Below are 18,774 nucleotides of genomic sequence, written 5' to 3'. Positions count from 1 at the left end.
GACTCTAAGACCCAAAGAACAAAACGTAAATGGGATGTGCATTGGAGTGGTGCAGAACAAAGAGCTATGTAAGGTCTGAGGGGAATGAATAATTTCCTACAAAGAAGTCAGGGAGGACTTCATTCAAAAGAATGAGCAGGAGTTACCAACAAAGAGAATAAAGGGAGGTCAAAAGGTTTTCGTGATATTCTAGATATGATATTCTAGGTATGGAAGTGAGAATATGCAAGGAATGTTTATGGAATAGCATAATTCAGTCTGTCTAAAATGCGGACTCCATGTGATATAAAGATAGAAAGATAGAGTAGAGTCCAATTGTGGAGCAACTAGACTACCCGGGCATGGAAATTTGAACTTCATTTGTTAGGCAAGAGAAAGTTGCTGATGATTTTTGAAGAAAGTAATGTCATCACTATATCTCTGCTTAAAGAACACTAGACTGGCCACTAGCATGTTGGATTTATTTTGTCAGTGAATCATGGCTTATTCTTCATGATCCCGTTTAGGGAATTCTTGGTTTGCTATTTTCTTCTCCAGCTCATTTTACACATAAGGAAACTGAGACAAAGAGAGTTAAGTGACTTGTCCAAGTTCACACAGCTAGTAAATATCTGAGGCATTTTTGAACTGAGGTCTTCCTTGCTCCAATGCTGGCATTCTATCCACTGTACCACCTAGCTGCCCCAACATGTTGGATAACGAGTTCTAAAACATCTAATAGATTAAAACATGCACTGAATTGAGTGTGTTGAAATTTAAGGAAAAGTGTCATCTTAAAGAAAAAAAGTTTTGAAAAAGGCACTTTGCCAGGGATAAGATGGGACAGTCATGATTAGACAACAACTCATTAGAAAACAGTCTTAATATTTTAGAAGACTGATATCTAAATGAATCAGCTATGTAATATAGAAGCCAAGAAAGCTATTGCATATTGGGCTGCATTGAGAAACATGTACTATTCAGGATTAGAGAGATAATAGTCCATTTCTACTCTGTCTTGGTTAGACTACTTTTGTAGCATTGTATTTAAGCCTAAGTGTTATGGTTTAGGTTGTTTATTGATGCAGCTGGCATAAATATTGGGGGAGAAAACATATAGGATAATAAAGGAATTTGAGTATATACCACATAAGTTCTGATTGAAAGGAATGGGCTAGAAGGCCCTTCAGGCCAGCTTTCCACCTATGATCTTGTGAGTAGAGATGCTTAGCTTACAGAGGAGGGATGTGTGTGTGTGCGCATAGAGGGGTCATATATGGAAGAATGGTTAGACTTGTCCTGTTACTTCCTGGAGAACAGAACTAGGAGCTATAGATGGAAGTTGCAGACAGACAAATTTCATATTAATTTCAGGGCTGTTGAAGACAGGCTTTCAAAGTGGTAGAAGTCTTTCAGCGAAGGCTGAAAAAAATTACACATATGCATGTGTACGTATGTACATGTGTATATATGTATGTATGTATAAAACACATATATACATATATGTATATGTGCACATACCCATACGCATACATGCACATATGCACATATTCCTTTAAATGTATGTTTGTATGTGTGTGTGATTATATACATATACATAATAAAATTATACATTTTATATAATATATAATGCAACATAATTATATATGATATATGATATAATAACTTTGGGGACATCTTGTAGATGAGATGAACTTTTAGGTCTTTACAAACTTAGTTGATGTGATTCTGAGTCAAAAAAATAGCAATTCAAGAGATAAAAGGAGAGTTAAGCATATAGTCTCTTTAAAGATAGGCTAACAGAACAAGGAAGTAGATTCTATGGAAGTTGGAGAGGGGCAACAATGTTAAATGGAGAAAGGTCAAAGAGGAATCTATCTAAGAAAAGACCATTGGATCTGGTGACTAGGTAATTTGATAACTTTTGAGAAAGTACCTTTCAGTAATATGATGGGTGGAGAGATTACGTTAAAAGTAACTGAGGAGAGTGCTCACTTCAGCAGCACGTATACTAAAATTGGAATGCTACAGAGAAGATTAACATGGCCCCTGAGTAAGGATGACACACAAATTCATGAAACGTTCCATATTTTTTACACCTAAACCCAAGAAAGCAGGTGTTGCAGCATTTAGTTCATCTTGAGGATTCAACTGTTTGTTAAAATGTCCTGAATGGAAAAAAAAAAGGTGAGGAGAAAGTGGTTTATGAAGAAATGGAGCTATCTATCATAATTTTTTTTTTCTCATTTAGTAGCGAAAGGGAAGAGAGAGATGGAATCGTTCTTGGAAAGCATAAAAGTGGCTAGGGAAGAGAATTTCCTTCGTATATATTCACTTTTTAAAGGACTAAGATAGTAATTTTTATTCTTTATATTCTTGCTACCATTATACTAGGTGGTTGGTAAATACAAGGTATCCCAAAATATTTGTGCAGTTTTAGATTTTAAAGCTTTAAAGAAAAACCTGCACTAACACTTTTGAAACTCTGTGTGTGTGTGTGTGTGTGTGTGTGTGTGTGTGTGTGTGTGTGTGTGTGTGTGTTTATAGGATTGAATTGAACCTAGGATAACTCATAAAGGATACTATATATACAGTGGGCCATAGTGGAAAGAGTGCTATATGTACTTGAAGTCAAAAGACTTGAATTCAAATTCTGCTGAAAAAATTTGCTATATGTGTAATCATGGGCTAGAAGAATAATAATGATAATTATGATGATGATGATAAAAGCTAACATTTATAAAGGACCTACAAGGTGCCAACCACATTGCAAATTTCTCATTTGATCCTCAAAACAACTCTTAGAGGTAGATGCCATTATTATCCTTATTTTACAGATAAGGAGACTGTGGCAAACAGAACTTAAGAAACTTAACTGGGATCACACAGCTAGTAAGTGCTTGAGGCCAGATTTGAACTCGACTCTTCCTGGCACCAGGCTCAGAACTCTATCCACTGTGTCTTCTAGATCATTCTGAAACTCAATTTTCTCATCTGGGATATGGGGAGAATAACAGTGTATACCTCAGGGGATTGCTGATAAGAACAAATGGGAAAGTATATAGAATGCTTTATAAAACTTTGTGTGTGTAATTGATACCTGGTGTTATTGAGCTGAAAAATCAGTGCTATGTAAATACTAGCTGTTATTATTGAATAGAAAAATCAAGGGATTTTAAAGGAGTTCTGCTTTTTCATGTAACGAGATAAGAAATGTGTTTTGGGGGGTTAGGCAGCAAAGGTAAATACTTGCTTCAGCCCCTTCAAATAATAACAAGCTTGATTAAAAGGTTTAAAAATTGCTAAGTTTATTCATTGGGTCAAGGAAAAATCTTTAGAGATTTGCTTATAAATGTAGTGTTTTTACCCTTCTGTTTAAAAAACAATTTGTGGCTGCCCTTGTCTCTGAAGTCACTGAAATCCTCAAAATTAAGCACTTAATGCCCATCAAAGAGAAAACAAGCATGGTAGCCTAGTAACCTTTGTTGGAATCAGGGGCTTAGAAATGAGGCTAAGTGGTGATTCATGAAGATGGTGATTATGTGTTTCAGCTTATTCCAGTATATAAATTACATTTAACCCATTTTCTGTAATTTGAAATTGATACATTATGGTTTTAAAAGGTTGCTACTACTAATCCCTATCAGTCTCTGACCCTTTTAGTAAATATGCAATATTTAACTTATATCTTAATATTCTTTTGATATTTACCACTGGGATTCATGTTTGTTTAAATTGTATATAATTATGAAATTCTTTTTTTTTTATTTCAAGAATTGGCTTTGGTTAGAAGCACTTAAGACTTTAGAAGGACTCCAGTTCAGCCACCAAATAAACAATCCATTAATCAATTAGCTCTTTTCCTAATCCTTTCTCAAAGGAATCTAAAATCATAAAGGGAAAGATATATGTGTGTATATACATATATATATATACATATATAAATGTATGTATATGTATATGTATATATGTGTGTGTATATATACACACATATACACACATACATATATGTGTATATATATATACATATACACACATACATATATGTGTATATATATACACATATACACACATACATATATGTGTGTATATGTATATACACACACACATATATTGTACACACAAATACACATACATATATACACATACATATATTTTACTAAATATTTATTTTTCCTTCTGATTTTTTAGGATTTGAGGTCTAGCTTGTTTATAGTAGATTTAGGAAATCAGATTTCTACTGTATGCTGCATGCTGAGATTTTCCTGGGAGAAATTGTTATTTTAGGGACTAATAACTCTTCTTATCCCCAAATGCATAATAGGGCCAAATTAATAGCAAGGTTCTTTCTGTAGAAATTCAAAGCAAAACTGTGCTTACCTAATTTGGGTTGATCAAATACCTGTTATGGAAACAAATTGCCTCAAGGAAGCAACTGGATTTATCTTGTCCTTTTATTTGCATATGATAAATTTGCTTATCAAGTAAGATCCACTGAGGAGTGGTCATGCACAAACCCTTCGAAAGATACCCTATGTAAGCTAATTCTGGGGGGAAATGCAACTTTCTCACCAACAAATCCAAACTGGAACCCAACAGTGTAGAATCCTTGAGCCCTGTTGCCTCACATAAGCCATTCTAGAATTGGCCATGGAAAGTGTCAAAGGTCCCCAAAAGCTTACTTTCCACTCAAATGTAGCAAATCATGGATTTGCTTATTTTTTTCTACAGCCCCTGAGGTTATGTAGTTATACATGTCAGAGACAGAAGTAGAGAATAATAATAGAAATGTAACATAATATAATATTACATCATAGGATTAAGAACTGGAAGGTGCCTTAGATGTCTTTTAGTCCAGTTCCTCATTTTACAAATGATTAAAGCTTAAGAGATTAGGTGAGTTGCCAAAGGTCATAAAGTTAGTTAGTAGTGGACCTGATATTTGAACCCCACTTTTATGAACAAAATCCAGTGGTCTTGCTACTATATTGATCTTTCCTCTGTAGAATTTGGTTTCTGTATGCTTGCGTGAATCTTGGCAGGATGATGAACTAGCTAATTCTAGAGGGGGGAGTGTACTTACTAAAATTAAAAGTTTTTATAATGTTTGGTGAAACTTGCAAAAACTTAACAGTGACTTTCCCAAAGTATATATGTGTGTGTATGTTTGTATGTGTGTGTGTGTGTGTGTGTGTGTATATATATATATATATATATATGTATATATATATATATGTGCATTTTTTATCTTTAGCCTCTATTCTCTCCATCTATCTATACATACACATACATATGGAAACACATGTAGATATATGCACATGTGCACATTTCCCATGTAAATAGATATACATATGTATACATAGTGTGTGTGTATACACACACACACACACACACACACACACACACACACACATTTATACATATATATAATGGAAACATCAGTCAGCCAATAAGCATTTATTAAGTACCCACTATGTGCCAGGCACTGTGCTAAGTTCTGGGGGCTACTCATACCTTAGATTTACATATGCATGCATGTGTGTATATATGTATATATGCACATATACACACATACATGCAAATAAAGATATATAAATGAAAACTATTGTCACTTTTTTTTAAACAGTATACTCTTGGGTTAACATTAGAAAAAATAGTTTATATATAACACCTTATAAAAAGATATAGAAATGACACAAAAAAAATAAAACTGCTTTTTTTCCACAATGAAATTGTTGTAGCATTTAAATGCCACATTGGAACCATTCAATTAAAATGTTTTAAGCAGTTTCATCATTTCAAACTGATATGTGCTTAAGGTAGCCTTAAAATTGCCAATCTGTTATGAAAGTGATTTTCAAAGATGATAATTGAGTTGAGGTTACTATTACCAAATAAAATAATTTCTTTTTCTTGGAGCACTTTCTAAAGATTTATTTCTGTTAAATAGAGCGCTAATGTCACCATAATTTCTACCTTCAACATGGCAACTTTCTATTTTAAAACAAAAATTGTGCTGCTGGCAATGCCAGTGTAACATTCTTTTTCTTCAGAGGTGAAAAGTTCATATACACAAAATGATTTATCAAAACAAAGGGATATCTTTTTAATTCTGTTTTAATTTCCTTTCCATTTTTGTTGGTTCCATGTTAACTTGAAATTGACTTTTACCAACTGAATTAGTTTTACTACCAAAAAGTAACAAGATGAATTTTCTTTCTTGTTTCTCAGTGTACCTTGAAAGAAAATGGTGCTTGATTACCTTTTCTTAAAGGACATCAGAGCTTGGAATTTATAATGAATTACAGTAAAATTTAGCACAGACATTAAATTACATAACTATAATTGATCTGAATGAATAAATCTTAGAACTACTAATTTTTATTCTCTAATTGTAGCAATAAACTCTAAAAGGTAGTACTCTAACTTTGTATCAACTATAGACCTTTATTAATTTAAACTTCTGGATACCAGCAATACAATGAAAACTGAGAGTAATGAAGGTCCTGTAAAATCCCCAAGTTCATTCTGAATCATGAAAAATGGATTAAAATAAGGGTAATATGGGGTTAGTGTTCTGTATTTTATTATCTTGTAGATTTCCAATTGTTAATCCATGGCATATGGAAAGCATTCTATTAACAAGAATATTTGATTAAGAAGAGCATGCTAGGGGCAGCTAGGTGGCGCAGTGGATAGAGCGCCAGCCCTGAAGTCAGGAGGACCTGTGTTCAATCTGGCCTCAGACCAAACACTTGACCCTTACTAGCTGTGTGACCCTGGGCAAGTCACTTAACCCCAACTGCCTAAAAAAAGAAGAAGAAGAAGAAGAAGAAGAAGAGCATTCTGACCGCAATGAATGATAAAAGTTCCCCGGTTTCCCAACACAGACATTCAGGGCACTCTGCACTGCTATTCAGGTTTGTAGACATTCAGGATGTAAACACTTCACTTAGAAATACTTATTCTAAACATGACTCAGAGTTGTTCTTGATAAGAATTATTAAATGTGCCTTCTAAATTTGAGAAATCCATAAGAAGAAGTGATTTTTTTTTTTATTAAGTGAGAATCTGTGAGTGATCAGATATCTTTAACGAAAGTTTCTACTGTCACTTTTTGCATTTATTCATTCAGAATGGTTAGAAGGCAGTTTTTGCTCGAGTGATACTTAAATAATTCACTTTTACTTTGAAGGAATGAGAGAAGCAACTAAGGGAGTGTATAAAATTAAATACAAATGTTCACATTGATATTTAAAGTCTTGAAAAACAAGAATAAATCTTCACTAGGTTGCAAAGAACAAGAGTGAGGAAAGAATAAACCAAATATAGAAAGCAGGAGCAATACCAAGGCTCTTAACCTGTTTTCACTTGGGAGACAAGTTATTGCCTTTCAGTCATTGCAGACCTGTCCGACTCTTTGTGACCCCATTTGGGCTTTTCTTGGCATAGATATTGTGGTGGTTTGCCATTTCCTTCTCCAGTTCATTTTATAGATGAGCAGCTGAGGCAAATAGAGATTAAGTGATTTGCCCAGGGTCCCACAGCTAGTAAGTGTCTGAGGCCAAACTTGAACTCAGGAAGATGTCTTCCTAATTCCAGGCCCAGTACTATATGCACTATGCCACCTAGCTGCCCTACAAGGGAATCTCATAATGTCTAGCAAATGGGCACAAGGACAAAAAGGACAGGAACAAAGTTTTAAAATGTGATTTCAGATTTTTTGTTTGTTAATTAGGAATACAAATGTTAAGGATATAGTTAACCTTTTCAATCGGTAAGCATTTATAAAGTGTCACCTCTATGTCAGGCACAATGCTAAACACTGGGGAGTCAAAGAAAGGGAAAAGACAATCCCTGTCCTCAAAAAACTCAGGTGGGGATAGAGGGCGACACCATAAAAGCAACTACATACACACTATATACCTAACAAATAGGAAACAATTACCAGAGGCAAGACATTAGAATTAAAAGGGATTGTGAAAGGCTGCATGTGTAAAGTGGGAAGTTAGCTAAGACTTGAAAGAAGCCAGGGAAACCAGGAGGGGGAGATATGGAGGGAGAGTATTCAATGCATGGCATGGAAGGAGGAATGAAAATGCCTAAAGTAGAGATGAAGCTGTTTTCTTTTTTTCCGGTAACAGCAGGGATGCCAGCTGGGTGGAATAGTGCCTTTGTATAGTGTGGTATAAGGTCTAAGAAGAATGAAAGATGGGCATGGTGAATGACTGAAGGTAATTTATGAAGATCTTTGTATGCCAAACAGAATTTTTAATTTGATCCTGAAAGTGATAGGAAGCTATTGGAGTTTGAGTATCACAGTGACATGTTTGGGACCTGTGCTTTAGGTAACCCATTACTTTGGTGACTGAATGGAGGCTAGGTTGGAATAGGGAGAGAACTGTGGCAAGCCAACCAACCAGTAAGTTATTGCAAGTAAGGAGATGAGGGTCTACACCAAGGTGGTGCCAGTATTAGAGGAGAGAAGGGAATGTATTTGGAGACAGTGCAAAGGTGAAATCGACAGAGGTTGGCAATAGTTTGAATCAGGGGAAGGAAGTATAGTTTAAAGGATAGCGAGGGCCTATTTACTTGGGCAGCTGAGATGTCAGTGCTCTCAACAGCAATAGAAAAATTAGAAATTTGGGTGAAGATTATTCATTGATTAGTTTACATCAAGAAACAAGTCTTTTCTAAAGTATTTTTGTTCTCAATCCTCTAGTCTAAATAAAATATTTAAATGAATTCAACTTGTTTATTTTTTGGGGGGGAGAGGGGGACTTTGAACTTTCTCCCTTGACTGCACATGAGGAAAGCAAGGAAGAGAAATGGAACGCGACAGTGTTGTTGTGGTATGGGATCCACCTGCTCAGAAATAGCCAACTAAATGCTGTTAAATTTCATATATCAACAGAACTCCATTCCTTCTCACTTATTCTCTTAGTACCTCAAGTACTAGCCACCTATTATGAAAAGATTAAATGAATCTAGGCATTAAGTATTTTCTGTATAAATCTTACAGGGTTTTCAATAATCTCTTGCTTTCTGAAATATACAATAAAATAATTTTCCATAATCTATAATTATAACTAATATCAGTTACATTATCAGTAACTATTTGAGATTCCATATCATCTCACCTTGATAACAAGTAGAATGAGGCTAATTAAAAAATAGTCATAATAGCTAGCATTGATATGTGTTAATATTTATTAAATACAGGGCAGCTAGCTGGACCAGTGGATAGAGCACTGGCCCTGGATTCAGGAGGACCTGAGTTCAAATCCAGCCTCAAACACATAATACTTACTGTGTGACCCTGGGCACCCTCGCCTAACTCCACTGCCTAGCAAAAACAAACAAAAAAACAAACAAAAAGATTTATAAAATACTTTCACATATGCAATTTCAATTGATCATCACAACAATGATCTGAAATAGGTGCTATTATTATCCTTATTTTGCATATGAGCAAACTGAGGCAGAAAGAGGTTATATAACTTGCCCAGGGTTATTGGGATTTTAATTCATCTCTGACTCCATACACCACATCACTTACCTGCCTAATTTAAAAGATGATAGCCTATTTTACAGAATAAGCCCCATTTAAAAAATTATTTAACAATGTATGCTGTAGATGGCAACTAGTTATAGTGTATCCATTCCTAAGATTGGATCTGCTGGCTTTCAGTGGCCCAGGAAAGTAATTAAAAATGGCCCCCTTTTCTTTCTTTCTTTCTTTTTTTTTTTTTTGGTTTTCTCATTTCTCTCCACCCTTTATTATTTTAAACTAGTATTGCACTATGGAAATACATTCTGGCTCTCATCTTCATATAACAAAGCTGATAGATATAACTCCAATAAAAATATAACATGGAAACAATATTTGGGCAACAGAAAAATGTTTTTCAATGTTATGCTATTAAGAAATAGCTCTTTTTAAATGGTACTTTTGGCTCTCTATTAAAATTGTCTTTTACTTTCTTTTTTACAATAATTTCTATAAATATGAGACAGTGCATATTCTGTTTACAAATAACTTTATCACTTTTTAAAATAAGCTTTCCTCATTAATTCTCAATGATTGCTTGTCCAAAAGAATTTCTAGCTAATGTTTCAGGAAACTCAAACCCTAGTCATTCTAAGTATTCTTCAACAAATATTACTTTCCCTTTATTTCTTAATCTGCATCAGCAGGAAGAATATTCAATGCCACCCTTTTTTGAAAGGCCTTAATGTGTAAGAGCATGTGGCTGCCTTCAGTCCCTAGCTCTCACTAGTTATTCTGATACCTATGAAAGCACATAACTGAGGAATTTCAGGGACAATCAGTCAATAATATTTCTTGATTTCTTGATAACACCAACAACTGAAATATCCTGAAAGCGGGGGGGGGGGCCAGTTCCGGGAGGTGGGGGAAGGTTGGGATAGAGAGGGCTAAGCTCCTTTTTGGTCCATTTATCTGCCTACTTTTGAAGATCCAAGGAAGGAGATTCCATAATCTGTCTTGACATTCAAGCTTAGTTTTTTATAAGGTTAAGATCCTCAAGCTCAGAAATCTCAGGGGAGCAAGGATATAGGAAGTGTACAAACTGGAAGAATCCCTTCTGAGTGTGCAGGAAGGTTAGACACACTGGCATAAGGAGGGGAGGATATAAATTCTGTATGATTTATGCCACAAGTTTCTAGAGTGACAAGGTTCAGCACCTTCATTCAAACTAACATTAGGTGGGGGGGGCAGCTAGGTGGCACAGTGGATAGAGCACCGGCCCTGCATTCAAGAGGTCCCGAGTTCAAATGTGACCTCAGACACACAACACTTACTAGCTGTATGAACCTGGGCAAGTCACTTAACCCCATTGCCTAGCCTAAAAAAAAAAATTAACTTTAGATGGGAACTCTGTATAAAAATTTCCATTGAAATGTTCTGTTGGTTTCAGTCTCTTTTCCTATCTTTCTCCTTTCTGGTGAAGGTAGTAAGGTGGCATGTGGATTGGACTGGTCTATGACTACATACATATACTGTATAGAATCACCTTTGTTACTTTAATCATCCACCTAGAAGCAAGGGCAAAAGAAAACAACAACAACAAAGATAAATCTTACTGAAGAATTTGAATCTCATGCCTCTTCCCAAGTTACCAGTGAAAAATCCAGAATGGTCACTCACTCTTTAAACAATGAATCAGCATACTGCTCTAGTCCAGATGGTAGGTAACATCATTACCTGTGGCTCTGACAGCACTTTGCTGTTCAGGTATTAGCACTGGAGTGTTGTTGTTCAATCATTTCAGTCATGTCTTACTCTTCATGTCCCCATTTGGGGTTTTCTTGGCAAAAATGCTAGAGTGGTTTGCCATTTCCTTCTCCAGCTCATTTTGCAGATGAGAAAACTGAGGCAAATAGTTAAATGATTTGCCCAGAGTCACACACCTAGTAAAGTGTCTGAGTACATATTTGAACACACATGGATGAGTCTTCCTGACCCCAGGCCGGGTACTTTATCCACTGTGCCACCTCACTGGCCCTGCACTACTAGATAAAGGAATCATTTTCTTTGACAGTCATGAGGGTGTTCTAGCATATTACGCACTATGAAATTTTATCTCCGTGCTTGATTTCATGTGTATGTACTTAAGACAGATATATCCTCTGACTGATATTGAAAAAGTAAAAGAAATTCAGCTGTTTAAAGAAAACTTTCTTTGCTGGCCAGTGAGAAATGATTGGGAAGTATTTCTATTCAGCTGGTTATTATCCTTTGCTTCATATTGGACCCTTCAACTTCTGCATGGAGCCGGTCATTATTTCATAAACATTCAGGAAATGAGAATAGCTTCTGTGTTTTGTACAAAGTATTTTATTCCTTGGCATATACATTGGTAATCCCTTCTGGCATTCCCATGTATAGATTGGTTTAGTCTGTATGCCACTTATTTACCACCCCCTGATTTAGAGTAATTTTCTTAATAGAAATATGGAATTATCAGGAACTGCAGTTGTCAGTACAGAAAACAAGGAAGGAAAAAAATAAGCAATATTTTTTTTTCTGTTAGAAGACATGTGGCAAACTGCTTAATGCTGTTATATTAATTTTCCTGAGTGCATTCTTCAATCATGCTAAGCCTGTATTCTGAATTTTATTGATTATTAAGGGCTGAAACACTTAATAAATTGAACATGACTAATGGTAGGGATTCATCAAATGTTCTTGAAGAGGGTGTTTGCAGCCAGTTTTTTTTAAAGCTAGATTTTTAAATTGTCTTTGATGTTTGAGATATGATTTCCATTATTCATGATAGTCATAGATTTTTTAAAAATAGTGCATTATTATTACTCGGTATTGATTTCTAAATGATCACAAACTTGAATGTGGAGGAGCAGATAATGTTTATTTATGTTTATTTCTTGTTGACAAGTCTGTATTAGGGAGGTATCTTGGTGTAAAGGAAAGAGCCTGGGATTAATTCCTAGCTATGCTACTAATTAGCCATGTGACTTTGGGTATACCTACTTATCCTCTGTAAGTCTCCATTTCTTTATCTGTTAAGTGAAGTTGATATTATTTGTATTTCATATTTACATAAAGTTATTGTAAAATTTATATGAAAAAACCTATAATCACTTATTAAGCACTTACTTTATTCCAGACACTGGTAGGTACTGGGCATACAAAGAAATGAAACAGTCTTTGCCCTCCAGGAATTTGCATTCCGTTTTTAATAATGTGTATAAAATTATCTTAAATCTATACCAAGAAACTCTACAAATCTGAAATATTACTGTTTTAAACAATATCAAAGTATGGCTGTTGTGGTAGAGTTATAGCCTGATTTACTAGCATGGCTAAGGTAATTATTTCTAGCAGATAAGAGGATTCTGAACCCACAGCTAATAGTAAGGTTATATATACCTTCTGAGATTAGAGGAACTGCAGGGGTAATCCTGCTCCCAAGTTGATACACCTAGATCCTCAGGAGGCTCTAGAATTTACCCTTATTCTGCCCTTGGATTTCTGAGAGACAGCACAAGCAAAGGCAGTATTCTTTATCACATCATTCATCATTCAATAAGCAAGAAAATGAGCTTCACTAGAAATCCCTACCACTCAAAATGGGTGGGGACAAGAGTTCCTTTGAGGGCCTCTGTTTGAGCTTTGTGGAGATAGGGACACAGCTGTGAAAGTGTATCTTGAGTCTTCAAAGCCTATGGAATACATAGCTAATTGTACTATATCACAATGAATATTCATCCCTGGCATTGTCTTGGGAAAAAAATAGGTAATAGAATCTCCAATTTTTTGTTCTTTGAAATGAATAACCTTTTGAGATGATTCTATTCTCATGTCTCATATTTTCCAATGTCCAATGACAAGTAATTTATTATTTCTATTTTACTAAATTGGAAACTGAGATTCTTAGAGACCAGGGTCAAATAGGCATTAAGTAAAACTGCATAACATCTATTCTGTCTCTTGAGTCAGCTAAAGAAATTCATAGTCATTTAGGGTGATGATCCAGGCTAATAAATGATTATTATTATATCCTTTTGGTTTGTAGATGAAAGGAAGTAACTTGAACATTATAAATGAGTTAGTAAAAATCTGTTTCCACACAAGTTCAATTTATACCATACAATAGTTGCGAATAGAAATCCATTTTATGAGCTATCTTGATAGTTTTAAGTGGATTCTCATAGCCAGGGGGTTGGATTTCCTACACATATTGTAATAGATAGAATTTAAATGATAGTCCTTGTGAACTTTATAGACAAATTCTCATCTTTTTCTACATCCCCTTAGTGCTTCTCTGCATGCATTAAGATTAATTAGATAATCTTTCCCAGGTGCTTTGAGCTCCATAGAGAAAAAGACAGTAACATGGTAGCTTAAATGGCTGATATTCACTTCAAAGGCAGCTGCAGGAGAGTTGAGAAAGAATTAATATTTTATTGGTAATGACTTAAGTTCAACTATTACCATGATGCCAGGCTATTATATAAATTTTCTAGGAATAGGATTCTTAGCATCCAATGGGACTATTATGAATTAATGATATGATGCTATTAAAGGATGGGACTCAAGGTAGGACAAAGGAAATGCTTGTTATCAAGGTTTTACCAGTGCCCTGGAAAAAGCAAGCAATACATCTAGGCTAACAAACAAAGACCCTGATATCCTCTACTATCTTTGATTCTTGCCCAAGATTGATTGCCAATGCTGTAGGAGAAATGAAACCTACACGTTCAGATCAAACTGAAGAATTAGTAGACCTTAGGAAGAGTGATGCAATATCCCATTCTTCCGTCTCTTCCATTTTAGCAACCCCTCCAAAATCCAAAGCAACTCCCAAAGAACAGCAAATGAGTGAATATGGGTTTGGATACCATTGGGAGGGCTGCTGACCCATTGGTGCCCCACTGGTTTATTCTTTAGATCATTCATGGAAAGAAAAGGGGGAAAAAAAGTAAAACTTTAATTCCTTCTCATCTCATAAGAGAGATTTGTATGGGAATTTTTCAATAATATTCACCATGTCCTAGTAGTTTTATATGTATACCACAGGTGGAAGACACAGTCTCTTTTTGAGGTATTTATCCAGTTTGGAATCCTTTATCAGTATCAAAATTAAAGTTGGTAGTTCTGTGAAAAATGTCCTTCATAGGCATTTACTAGAAAGAGACTTTATTTTTAAACATCAGTTGTGTTTTGGGGATAACGAAAAATCAATGTAACTGCATGATCAAAGTTTCCTATATTTGAACCTTGTTGCACTTTGAAGACTGATGTCATAGGAATAAGGCTTGTGAGTGATTTTCTTTACTTTTCAATATCACTAGCAGAACAGAAATTAAAGAGAAAACATGCAGTTGGCTAAAGTAGAAATGCTGAAAGATGACTAAGGCTTGATGTTTTAGATGTAACTGAAGGCTTTTTATCATTATTATCAATAAAAGATGCCCTGTTTTTTGGTGGGGGGTAGAGTTTGGACCTATGATAGCTTACTGGATTTGTAACTTAGGTTTAGAGTTATGTGGAATGCTCTACCCTTCTAACTTCTGCCTTTAATTTGCCATGTGTTTTTGTTTGTTTTTAATATTTAGCTTAAATCCCACCTACTCAAGAAGCTCTTCCTGGTCCCACAAGTTGCTATTACTTTCTTCCTTCAGAATACTTTGCATCTACATTGTCTATGTCTTGCATCTACCTAGTTGCTTACATGATGGTTCCCCACTAGATTTTATACTCCATGAGGACAGAGACTATATTTTTGCCTTTCTTTGTATCCCTAGACTTTATCACAGTGCCAGATATGTAAGTGCTTAATAAATGTTTGAGAAAAGTCAAGCAATTTACCTAGAGTAACACAGATAACATCTCTTGGAGACACTACTTGAATACTTTAATCTTTCTGAGGCTGGCTCTCTATCCACTATGCCAGTATCAAGCTTCATCATATATGCAGACATGTCTATCTATAGTTATATATGTTATATAACTACAGATATGTGTGTGTGAATTTTTATTTGATAATCTCTCAAAACAAAATAAATCAAAATAAAAACCACTGTATAGATGGTACCTATCCTCTTAAAACATTTCATTCTCAAATACAAGTATGGGACACATATACCCTACTAAGTATTAAAATTTTTTTTTGAATGAGCCTATTTGTACTTAATTAGAATGGGATTTTTTTTGGGGGGAGGAGGGCTAGGCAGTGGGGTTAAGTGACTTGCTCAGGGTTGCAGAGCTAGTAAGTGTTATGTGTCTGAGGCTGGATTTGAACTCAGGTCCTCCTGAATCCAGGGCTGGTGCTCTATCCACTGTGCCACCTAACTGCCCCCTAGAACAGAATTTAGAGGTAATAACCACAGGGCTTCTTTCTAATCATGTTTATTTATTTTACCAGTTATTGTGGATTCCAGTGTAATTGATTGGAATGTGCTTATCATTACCAAGTTGGAAAATCCCCGTAGTGACAAAAGGGGTGCTTGCTAGTTGGCCACTAAAGCTGCCCTATTAGTGCCCTAGAAATACTGGTTTCTCTAATTCTGCTCAAGGATTGATTTCCAGGGCTCCTGCGGTATGATGTTCATTCTAGGCAAACTACAAAACGACATGAGAGGACACCACAAGGTTCTTGGCAGCTACAAATAAACACAGGCATAGATTCTTCAAATTTTTACTATTTGACTAAGCTCCAGAGAAAAATATTTCTTTTTAACTTGACATACATGCATATATGCATGTATATATGTATACATACATGTATATATCTCTCTGTATATATGTATGTATATATGTGCCTATATACATGCATATGTGTGTATGTGTATGTATATGTATACACACATATATGTATATGTGTGTATATGTATACATATATGTATATATGTGTATGTGCATATATACACACATGCATGTGTATATGTATATATACATACACATATATACTACATACATATATATACTACATACATACATATACACATATATATATATGTATATATAATATAAGTCAAATCTTTTATTTGTGGCCACAATTTTCCAGTAGAACAAATGAAAACATTAAAATTTGTATCTGAAGGTCAGACGTATAAGAAATACAATTTAAATTAAATCAATCGGCCTGACACTCTGTATTTCTTTATTAAACATTAGAAAACTGCTTTGTGACCAATATTACAGTTTAATTTCGTCATGTGAAAGGGTGCTAATGACTTTAGTCTGAAACCTGCTTAAGTTTTAGTTAAGAGTTTTCTTAGTTTTGGTTTTGTTAGTAAAATGAAAACCAAATAAAAAGGGGTGGGTGTGTGTGTGTGTGTGTGTGTGTGTGTGTGTGTGTGTGTGTGTGTGTGTTAGTACTTTCAGAGACAGTTTGAGTTATGCACAAAAAAAATAAACTTTTCCCCCCAAATGGGGACCATCTTCTAATTCCTTTGTATCTTTCCTCATTGCCTAGTACGAGTTTTCCTATACAATCATTGTAAAGTAAATGATGTCAACTTACTGCCCACAGAACTCTTTCAGTTCCTCGGGAAAAACAAAACAAAACAAAAAAAACAGTTGTAAAATCTTTTAGTGTTCTGCAAAAGTCTAGCTTCCCCAAAGAAGTGGTTATACCCCTCCATGATAGTGCTAATGCATGCACCATTTCCAGAATGCCTCTTTTCTAATTGCTTTCAGAGATAGTTTATGAGCTATGCACAAGAAAATCAGTCTCATTTTTTATACTTACATCCCAAATGGCATTATCTACCTTGATCATTCACCTTATTTGCCAGAATCATGAGTATCTTGGCTCTTTCAAAATATCAAATCCATCCTTAAAAGGTGAAGTATGCAGTTGCTGAGCATATTCCAAAGCAAGTGTCACAGGCTCCTAAGGCAATATCAGAAGGAGAGGTACAAACATATTTTGAGCCAGGGCAGCCTCATTAGAATAAGCATATAACATCCTTAAGTGACTAGTTGAACAGTACAGCACTCATTTGAAAGTATAAGTTTTAGTATGCTTTTTTTTTAACCTCATGTACTTTACATTATGCTTAGTTCTCATATATTAGACATGGGAATACTTATGGTAATTAAATGAATTCCTAGTCATTCTTGTTCAACAAGGTGCTTTCTGATAGCTTTGTATAGCAGATGAATAAAGCTTCTTTCATAAATACCACCACGGAAATATATGCCCGTTCATAGGTGGGCAGCTCACTTAATGAATAGGAAAGACACTCACTAGAATGAAGTGAAATCTTCTGCATCTCCCAAGTAATAGGCTTTTCTAAAAAAAATTAAATTAAATTAAAAAGAGAGAAAATAGTGACTATTTTTCCAGTCTTTTATAATTTTCCATTTTTTTCCTAATTATTTACTCTTTTTTTAGTCCTCAGCAAAGCAGTTCACCTTTCATTATGGCAAATTGCTTGCAGAACAAAGTAGCACTTTTTAAATCTAAGTGCTATGTTATAATGTTTATGTTCGCTGCAGATGCTCCATCGCAAATTTAGTGCTATTGTCTTAAAGCAATGGTGGGTCTCAAGGCCTTCTGTGAGGTGGAGAGTGTATACTTATTTATATTAGTTCTTGATTACTCTTCAACTTCTGCGTTTCCCATGAGTACATGTCTCTCGTTGAAATGAAAGCACAAAGAATGTCTTGTAATACATTTTGGAAATGGAATTAATGTGACATAGCAAAGAGATTCAGGGAATGCTGGAAATAGGACACTACAGATACTGGAAGCTAACTTCCAATTACAAGTGAATTTGTCTTTTTTTTTTTCTATTTGCTCCTTTACCAGGAAACCTTGTCCCACCTACCCACTCACATTGCCACAAAATAGGATAGATGTATCACAAGTCATACCTATTGTACTTGGATTCTAAACTGCCCTGCCACCGATACCAAGTGAGCTGATCTATAGTCATTCTCTCTGCAAATGTCAAGAGAGATCACATTCCTAACCTGAGCCCTACAATGGACTTGGAGGAATGATTGCATGACAAAGAAAGTAATGAGGCCAATGAAATTCCTTAGCTTTGTGCTGATGCCCAGAGAATGCCATTTATGTTGTAGTGCCTTTCATTGAAAGGGGTTTTTTTCCCTCACAGTAATTGTTACTAAGGCTTAGTCACTTTTTTCACTCTTTATGTTCAAAATATGGATAAATCTAGAAATGTAGTTTTAGGAATTTAACAAAGATTCATTGCTAGTAATGGAGAAAGTGAGTGTTTTCTTCAGTTGTTTTTGTTTTGCTGTCATTTTCAGTGTTCTGACATCATCAAGGAGAA

The 18,774-nt window shown here is 35.1% G+C and overlaps 1 protein-coding gene and 1 non-coding gene across 2 annotated transcripts in view; both read left to right on the top strand.

The window, feature by feature from the left end:
• Positions 1–18,774, top strand: part of NKAIN2 (sodium/potassium transporting ATPase interacting 2) — a 1,318,805-nt gene that overhangs the window by 350,939 nt on the left and 949,092 nt on the right. The window lies entirely within an intron of this gene.
• On the top strand, positions 1,967–2,073 carry LOC144458003 (U6 spliceosomal RNA). The gene has a single exon (XR_013487567.1). It is a non-coding gene; the product is annotated as a U6 spliceosomal RNA (small nuclear RNA).

This window comes from Phascolarctos cinereus, unplaced genomic scaffold (assembly GCF_003287225.1).
Source record: "Phascolarctos cinereus isolate Bilbo 61053 unplaced genomic scaffold, phaCin_HiC Scaffold_5;HRSCAF=322, whole genome shotgun sequence".
Taxonomy (NCBI): Eukaryota; Metazoa; Chordata; class Mammalia; order Diprotodontia; family Phascolarctidae; genus Phascolarctos; species Phascolarctos cinereus.
This window is presented reverse-complemented; position numbering and strand designations above follow the sequence as displayed.